At 44.2% G+C, this 8,712-nt stretch overlaps 1 pseudogene; it reads right to left on the bottom strand.

Annotated features, from left to right (window-relative positions):
* Window positions 1-293: 293 nt before the first annotated feature.
* Window positions 294-878, bottom strand: LOC150051755 (transgelin-2 pseudogene; annotated as a pseudogene).
* Between the last annotated feature and the right edge of the window lie 7,834 nt (window positions 879-8,712).

Raw genomic sequence — 8,712 nt, 5'->3', positions numbered from 1 at the left:
CAAGAGAAGTCAGAGAAAGAGGAGAGGCAGAGTGGAGGAAAGAGTGCTAAAACCCTCCAAACTTTGGTCCTAGGGGAAAACGTTGGTCGAGTTTTGGTGAGTGTAAGGATGGAATGTGTTAGTAAACATAGGAAAAAGGCTGCCAACAGGTAGCCATGACAGGATAGGTTGGTTCTCCTCCCCCACACCCTGGCAGAGGGGAGCTTGGGTGCTCCAGGGACTCTCAGGGAATATCATTGTAGATATATATATATTAACCATTCAAGGGGGGGAGGGGCATGGGCAAGATGGAATCAGAGGATCTGGTGTGGCATCCCATAGCCAGTCCTGCCTGCCTGAGAAGCCCCACGGTTAGTGCCCATCTGTAAGCCAATCACATTCTTGCCCTCTTGCAGCTGGTTGTCTGAGAAGTTCCGAGGGTTCTCCTTGGATTTCTTAGAAAACCAGTTGGGGATCCCCAGAGAAGAGTCCATCCTCCCTGGCTACTGCCAGCCCACCCAGATTCATCAGTGTCCGCTGCACACAGGCCTTGTTCTTTGCTTCCCAGAGATCCACAGTCTGGAAGATGTCAGTGGTGTGGATGCCTGCAGGAACTGAGAGGTCTGTTCCATCTGCCTGAAGGCCAGGGTAGAGGCCTGGACCTTCTTGACAGGGGCCTGCCCCTCAGAGTACAGTGCATTAATGAGCTCACATAGCACCGTGCCATCCTTGAGCCAGTTCTGGAAGTTCCCCCGCCCAGGCTGGGGCTGGCCCACATCTTTGCGGCACTGCGTAATGATCCACTGGATCAGGATCTGCTCTAGGTCCGCGTCATATTGTTTCTCAATCTTCTGTTGCACCTCCCTGCTCAGGCCAGATGAAGGTCCCCTGTTGGCCATTTCTGAACAGTTGTGGTAGCTATGGAGAGCTAAAGGGCTTGGTTGGTTGTGCACACTCCGCCTGGCTTGCAGCGGGCGAGTGGCTCTATTTTCTTAAATATATTTTTTATTGTAGTTAATAGAAGGGTTACATTATATTTGCCAAATGGAAGGTGCATTACTTAACAAACATTGCTACCCCTTCTCATGTTTTTTGTCCCCATTTCTCTTACCCCACACCATCCCCTCATCTTATTTCCCCTTTTCCCTATCTTATTTCAAATAAACAAATAAACATATATCCAATATATCAGATAACAAAGTACAATACTTTAACAATAATAACCAAGGGACAATGAAAGAGATGAGAAGTAACATAGTACATTAAGAACAACAATCACATATTATATGGGTCTTGTTTCTATATCCTGGAGGTCCTTTCATTTAGCCTCATTTTATATGGCCTATATGTCTAAGCTTTGCCCTATTGTAAAATGCTACGAGAGTCCAAGGTTTATACTAATTATGACAAATGAGGGAAACCATTGAGCCTATGTTCCTTTGAGTCTGGCTTACTTCACTTAATATGATTTTTTTCTAAGTCTTTCCATTTCCTTACAAATGGGGGCAATGTTGTTCTTTCTGACAGCAGCATAGAATTCCATTGTGTACAAATACCACATCTTGTTGATCCACTCATCAACTGAGGGGCATACGGGTTGGTTCCATATCTTCACTATGGTAAATAGTGCTGCAAAGAACATCGTTGTGCTAGTATGTCCTTGTTTCTGGACGATTGGGTAAATGCCAAGTAGTGGAATTGCTGGGTCAGAGGGGAGCTCTGTGTTTAGTCTTTTGAGGAACTGCCATACTGCTTTCCATAGTGGTTGAATGAGTTCGCACTCCCACCAACAGTGTAGTAGTGATCCCTCCTGATCACATCCCCGCCAGAATCTGTTGTTATTAGATTTCTTTATTATGGCCATTGTAAGTGGAGTGAGGTGGAATCTCAAAGTTGTTTTGATTTGCACTTCTTTTATGGCCAGAGATGTTGAGCATTTCTTCATGTGTCTATGGGCCATTCTTATTTCTTCTTCAGAGAAGACTCTAAGTTCTTTGATCTTTTAATGGGATGGTTGTTTCCTTGGAGATTAGTTTTGGAGTGATTCAATGTTTTTAGCTGTTGATATATTGTAGATATGAGGCCTTTGTCTATTGCATGGTTAGTGAAGATCTCCCACTCAGTGGGCTTTCTGTTTAGCTTGCTAGCTATGTCCTTTGCCACACAGAAGCTCTGCAGTTTAATGCAGTCTCCCTTATGCAAACTGTCTTTGATTTGAAAGTTTTCTATTCCTGATGAACATTTTGTCATCATTAGGACTTTTAGGAATCCTATTTCTGGGAATATGTTTCTTAAATCAAGCCTGAAACATGCTTGTGTTTCTGCAGATTCATTCTGCTGCTGAAATTACTGGATTCTGAACGGTGTATATGAACAACATTAGAAAATGGTCCTAAAAGCATTTCTTTTTCCCAAAAGAAAATGGTTGTCAGTTATTATTATGTTTGCTTTAAAATATGTGTGAGTGTGCACATGCATGTGTGTGTGCTTGTGAGTGAGTATGTGTGTGTTTGCCAACACTAGAAATTATATTCAGGTCTGGCACTCTTGCTTGTTCCCAGGCATGCCTAGAAGTCTACCACCTTTGTCCTCCTTGCTTTATATTTAATATTTGTTTTACTGTGAAACTTTTAGCTACTTGATTATGCACTTGTAATGCCATGTACCTTCAGTGTGCACCTAAAGCTCAAGGGCTGAAGGCCTGGTTCTCACTTGTGGGACTATTGGGCAGTGCTGGCAAGTTTAAGTGAGGGGCCTATTTGGAGGAGCTGAGCAATTGGCGGGCCTCTGGAAAGATCCTGGGGATTCTTATCCATATTCACTCATTGATTCAAGGCCATCAGGAGGTAAGTAGATCTTCCTTGCCCCTTGTATCTGTCATGACATACTGCTTCACCAGAGACCTGGAAACCACCATGCATTGCAATATCTGAGCCATGAAAATAGGCCAGGAAAAGAAACGTGTTCCCCTTTTTAGCTTACTTGTGTATAAAACTACATGCAGAGCATGTCAGAAGGGATGAGGCATTCTGGGTCCTTCAGCAGATGCTCTCCATCATTCACCACATGGCACCGTGGAGGTTCCTTAACTCATGTTGGTTTGCTTCTTTGTTATGGTTTTTATAAGGCTCATGAATTTGAAGCTAGGATCCCAGTGGGTAGCACTTTGTAAAGGAGGTTCAGGAGTCTTTAGGAGATGGGGTCCATTTGGGATGAAAGGAGTAATATTGCATGTATAGGAAGATTGCGTCTGGTCTCAAGTTCCATCTGTGCTCTGTTTCCTGTCCACCAGGAGAATGAAGAACATCCCTCTGACCCCAGGAGGCTCTTCCCAAGTCTCTGGGGCCATGGACAATGGAAAGACCCTCTGAAGCCATGAGCGCCATCAATCTTTCCACCTGTATGAGAGGTCTTTCAGGGACTGTTGTTGTAGTACTGAAAGACAGCCTGACTAAGGCACTAAATCTGTGACAATGGGAGAATTAGATGAGACAATGATGTGAACAAAAGAACAGATATAGAAACAAACAAACCATCAGAGAGGAGTTTGTGGAGCAAATCTTTATTAGCACATCAAGAGCAAATGCTGTTTCTACAAGTTTACAAAGCTGTAATGGGAGAGCCACAAGAGGACTCAGGGAAGTGACGAGTGCTTGGAAGCAACATAAGAGATATGGGCACTGCTAAGATTTGTTGGACCAGTAAGACTGTCTGCTTTCCTTGTTTTCTTAACTCCTCAGAGTCAAAAGAAATCCTCAGTTTTCTAAGGCCAACACAAGAATCCAGGTTAAGAGCACATTGAACTCTTAAGTAGGGAGCTGAATGGAGAGACTCTCAACTTGTACAGGACCATTCTTCTTGAGGAAGCTGGCAAACCTCTTAACAAGAAGAAAAGCAGAAGTCCTATGGCAGTGTGTGTCTGATAGGCAGAGACAGAAAGCTAGGTGCTTCCCAAGTGTGGGTTATCTGTCAGGTCTGATATCTGAATAGTATTGTAGGCAGGTTTGAATTGCCTACACCTGGTGTGAGTTGATCATCAGGTACAGGGATGGCAGCAGTTGAATCTACAGGGCTGGGAGAGACCATCAGGCATACAGAGAGAGGTGGAGTGGTAGCAGGTTCTGCTAGAATACACAGGTTCATAACAAAATGTCTGGAAACCTACTGGCAGGGGACTGCCAGCATTCTAACAGCAGCTGCACTGACAAGAGCAGGGCTGGCAGCAAAGCAGATAGCAGGTAGACTCACAAGAGCAGGGCTGGCAGTAGGGCTGGCAGAAGCTGATCTCAGAGCAGCAGGCCTGACAGCAAGGATGGCAGTGGCTTGGCACACAACAGCGGGGCTGGCAGCACGGGTGGCAGCAAGGTTGGCAGCTGCTAGGCACACAGTAGCAGGGCTGGCAGCAGCTGGTCACACAGGTTTTCTTGCAGCAGGTGGTCCTGCAGCAGCAGGGCTGGCAGCAAGGGGAACAGCAGTTGGTCATGGTGCTGGGTTTGGCCGATGCAGTTCTTTTTATAGTAGAGTTTCCTGAATTCTGAGAGGTTCTTCAATCCCGGACATTTTATACTCTGTGCATGCTAGGTAAGAACCAATGAGCAGGGCTTTTCCTTATTGTTTGTTTGCTGTGTTGCATTGGGGAAATGGACTGAGTAGGAAGTTGTTTATTAAGCTTTAGAAATCCTTTGAAAATGAGGCTTGAAGTAGTTGCTTGTAGATACTTCATTTGAATATTGGTAGAAATCACCACCCTTGATCCTGCTGTGATTTGGGTCTGGTGATGGGATACTTCCTGTATCCAGGGTTGGCCTACAGGCTGTCCTCCCTTGTCTTGTTGTTTCAGGGCCTCTTGGGTATCTGCGGAGTGGAGTGTAATACTGATATGTTTCTCAACTCAACTTGGATCCATCCCTGTGTCCAAGCCTGTTCCACTGAAAAAGCATGTTCTTCACCTCCAGCATTTGTGTTTGTCAGTCACAAGTTTTGTCCATATTATGAAGGAATGCTACTGTTTGGCTCTGGTTGACTTGATCTTTCCATTCACACATCATCCACGATACCCGAGCAAAAAGTCAAATACAAAACACAGAGTTTCTGAATGTTTGGGCAAATTTACACCAAAAGCCTTCTTAGCTGCACGATAGGTCCTCTCAGGTTCTACGTACATATTTAGACATATTTTGACAAAAATGAAGGGACTATATGGCATGGGATTTTAAATTAAGTACTTTCATTATGAAAGCGATGGATATAAAATCGCCTATGAGGAAAGGGCACATGTAATCTTGACCTTCGTAGGACTGTGCCTGCCTGGCAAGCACATGACTCTGATTTCACATACTGGAAGAAAACAGAGCTAAAAGGAAGAGAATGAATAGGAGAATGAAGGGAGAGAAACAGAGAAAGAGTAGGAATATAACCAGAGATTCAGACATAGAGACATAGAGACAGAGGAATAGATAGAGACAGAAGGATCATTAGGGAATATGTCTTGTATATTGTAATACATAAGTGAGGAAATAATGTTCACACATCATGTCAGGCAATAAATGGCTCAAATACTCTGGTATCATCCTTCCTGTTTGCCTTACTATTATCTTTCTACTCCTCTTAAGGCTCTAGTCTGTCAACAAATTTTCCTATTTTTGAGCTTCATCCTATTTGCGATGGAGATGCAGGCTGTTTGGGAGTTCATTTTTTCCCCTCTACATTTAGTTTGTTGAGGTTTAGAATTTTCAACCCTATACAGAATTCATTTGATTATTTTGTATGGATAGTTTCCTATCATTGTCTACTGAGACCGCAATTTGAAAGTTTTGTATTGTTCATGGATATTGTTTTAGCCTTGGGGTTGTTAGGAATCCTGATTCTAGAATATGTTTGTGAAGCCATGGCCGATACATTTTTGTTTTTCTGTTGGGTTATTCTATTGCTGAAGTGAGTGAATTCTGAATTTTGTGTGTGATCATCATTAGGAATGGTCCTAAACATTTCTTTTTCAAAGAATATTACCTTGCTGGGTATCACTTATTCTTGTCCTTGTTTTATAATATGTGTCATGTGTGTGTTGTCTGTGTGAGTGTGTGTGTGTGTGTGTGTGTGTGTGTATGTGAGCCAATCCTGGGGCTTACATTCAGGCCCTAGCACTCTTGCTTGTCTTTTCCTCTGCATGGCTGGGAGTCTATCACCTGAGTCCCACCTCTGCATGACCTTCTTGCTTTATGTCTCATATATTTTCACTGTGGCAGGTTTAGTGACTTGATTATACACTTAGTGTGGTGTTTACCTTCAGTATTTCCCTAAAGCTCGCGTGTTGAAGGCTGGGTTGCTACTGTGGGACTGTTGGGTGTACTGGCCGGTTTAAGGGAGGGGCCTATTTGGAGGAAATGCACAACTGGGTGATCTCTGGAAAGATCCCTTGGGATCCATATTCACTCATTGATTCGTGGCCATCAGGAGGTGAGTAGCTCTTCCTTGCCCCTAGTTTGTGTCCTGACATACTGCTTCATCAGAGACCTGGAAACCACCATGTATTGTAGCATCTGAGCCATGGAAATAGGCCATGAAAATAAATGTAATCCCTTTTTAGCTTACTTGAATATCAAACCAAATCCATGAGTGAACCAGAGCTGGGATGAGCATGGTGGGTTCTTCAGCACATTCCCTTTATCATTTGAGGCATGGCACTGTGGAGGTTCCTTAACTCATGTTGGTTTGCTTCCTTGTTTTGGTTTGTATAAGGAATGTCTTCACAAGCTCATGTATTTGGAGCTAGGATCATAGTTGGTAACACTTTGTAAGGGAGGTTTGGGAATCTTTAGAAGATGAGGTCTGCTTGGGATAAAGGAGTAATATTGCATGTGCAGGAAGATTGTGTCTGGTCTCAAGTTCCATCTGTGCTCTGCTACCTGTCCACCATGAGAATGAGGAACATCCTTCTGACCTCAGGAAGCTCTTCCCAAGTCTCTGGGGCCATGGACAACGGAAAGATCCTCGGAAGCCATGAGCGCCATCAATCTTTCCACCTGTATGAGAGGTCTGTCAGGGACTGTTGTTGTAGTACTGAAAGACAGTCTGACTAAGGCACTAAATCTGTGACAGCTGGGTGAATTAGATGAGACAGTAATGTGAACAAAAGAACAGATATGGTAACAAACAATCCATCAGTGAGTTTTTTTGTGGAGCAAATCTTTATTAGCACATCAAGAACAAATCGTCTTTCCACAACAGAGGTAATATAAGGTTGTGATGCAAGAGCCACAAGAGCAGTTAGGAAAGTGAGGAGTGTTTGGAAGCAGCATAAGAGGTGCGAGCATAGCATAGATACAATTGGAGCAGTGAGCATGTCTTCTTTCCTTGTTTCCTTAACTTCTTAGTGTCAAAAGAAATTCTCACTTTTCTAAGGCTAACACAAGAAGCCAGGTTAAGAGCACAATGAACTCTCAGGTCGGGAGGTGAATGAAGGGGCTATCAACTTGTATAGGGCCATCCATCCTGAGCAAGCTGGCAAATCTTTTAAGAAGAAGAGAGGAATCCTAAAGCAGTGTGTGTCTGATAGGCAGACACAAAAAACAATGTGTTTCCCAGTGAGGGTATCTGTCAGGTCTGGCATCTGAATATGATTATAGGCAGGCATTAGTTGTGATTGTGGTGAGTTGATCATCCGGTACAGGAGGGCAGCAGCTGAATCTACAGGGCTGGGAGAGACCAACAGGAAAAAGAGGGAGATTCAGTGGAAGCAGGTTCTGCTAGAGTACACAGGTTCAGAACAAAAATAACTGGAAACATACTAGCCGTAGACTGCCAGCATTCTAACAGCAACTGGACTCATAATAGCAGAGCTGTCAGCAAGGCACACAGAAGGTAGTCTTAAAGGGTAGGGCTGGCAGTAGGGCTGGCAGCAGCTGGTGTCAGAGCAGCAGGGCTGGCAGCAGCTAGGCACACAGCAGCAGGGCTGGCAGCAAGGTTGGCAGCATATAGGCACACAGCAGCAGGGCTGGCAGCATGGTTGGCAGCAGGTAGGCACACAGCAGCAGGGCTGGCAGTTACTAGTCACACAGGTTTTCTTGCAGCTGGTGTTCTTGCAGCAGGTGGTCCTGCAGCAGCAGGGCTGGCAGCAAGAGGAACAGCAGTTGGTCATGGTGTTGGGTTTGGTGGATGGAGTTCTCTTTATTGTAGAGTTTCCTGAATTCTGAGAGGTTCTTCAATCCTGGACATTTTATACTCTGTGCATGCTAGGTAAGAACCAATGAGCAGGGCTTTTCCTTATTGTTTGTTTGCTCTGTTGCATTGGGGAAATGGACTGAGTAGGAAGCTGTTTATTAAGCTTTAGAAATCCTTTGAAAATGAGGCTTGAAGTAGTTGCTTGTAGATACTTCATTTGAATATTGGTAGAAATCACCACCCTTGATCCTGCTGTGATTTGGGTCTGGTGATGGGATACTTCCTGCATGCAGGGTTGGCCTACAGGCTGTCCTCCCTTGTCTTGTTGTTTCAGGGACTCTTGGGAGTCAGCGGAATGGAGTGTAATACTGATATGTTTCTCAACTCAACTTGGATCCATCCCTGTGTCCAAGCCTGTTCCCCAGAAATATCATGTTCTTTAACTGCAGTATTTGTGTCTGTCAGTCACAGTTTTGTCCATGTGATAGTGTTCTTATAAAGGAATGGTAAGTGTTGGCTCTGGTTGATTCGATCTTCTTGTTTACACATCATCCACAATGCTTGAGATAACAG

The sequence above is a fragment of the Megascapheus bottae genome, chromosome 17 (genome assembly GCF_031878675.1).
Source record: "Megascapheus bottae isolate mThoBot1 chromosome 17, mThoBot2.hap1, whole genome shotgun sequence".
Taxonomy (NCBI): Eukaryota; Metazoa; Chordata; class Mammalia; order Rodentia; family Geomyidae; genus Megascapheus; species Megascapheus bottae.
Note: the sequence above shows the minus strand (reverse complement) of the source record. Positions and strands in the feature narration are given on the sequence as shown.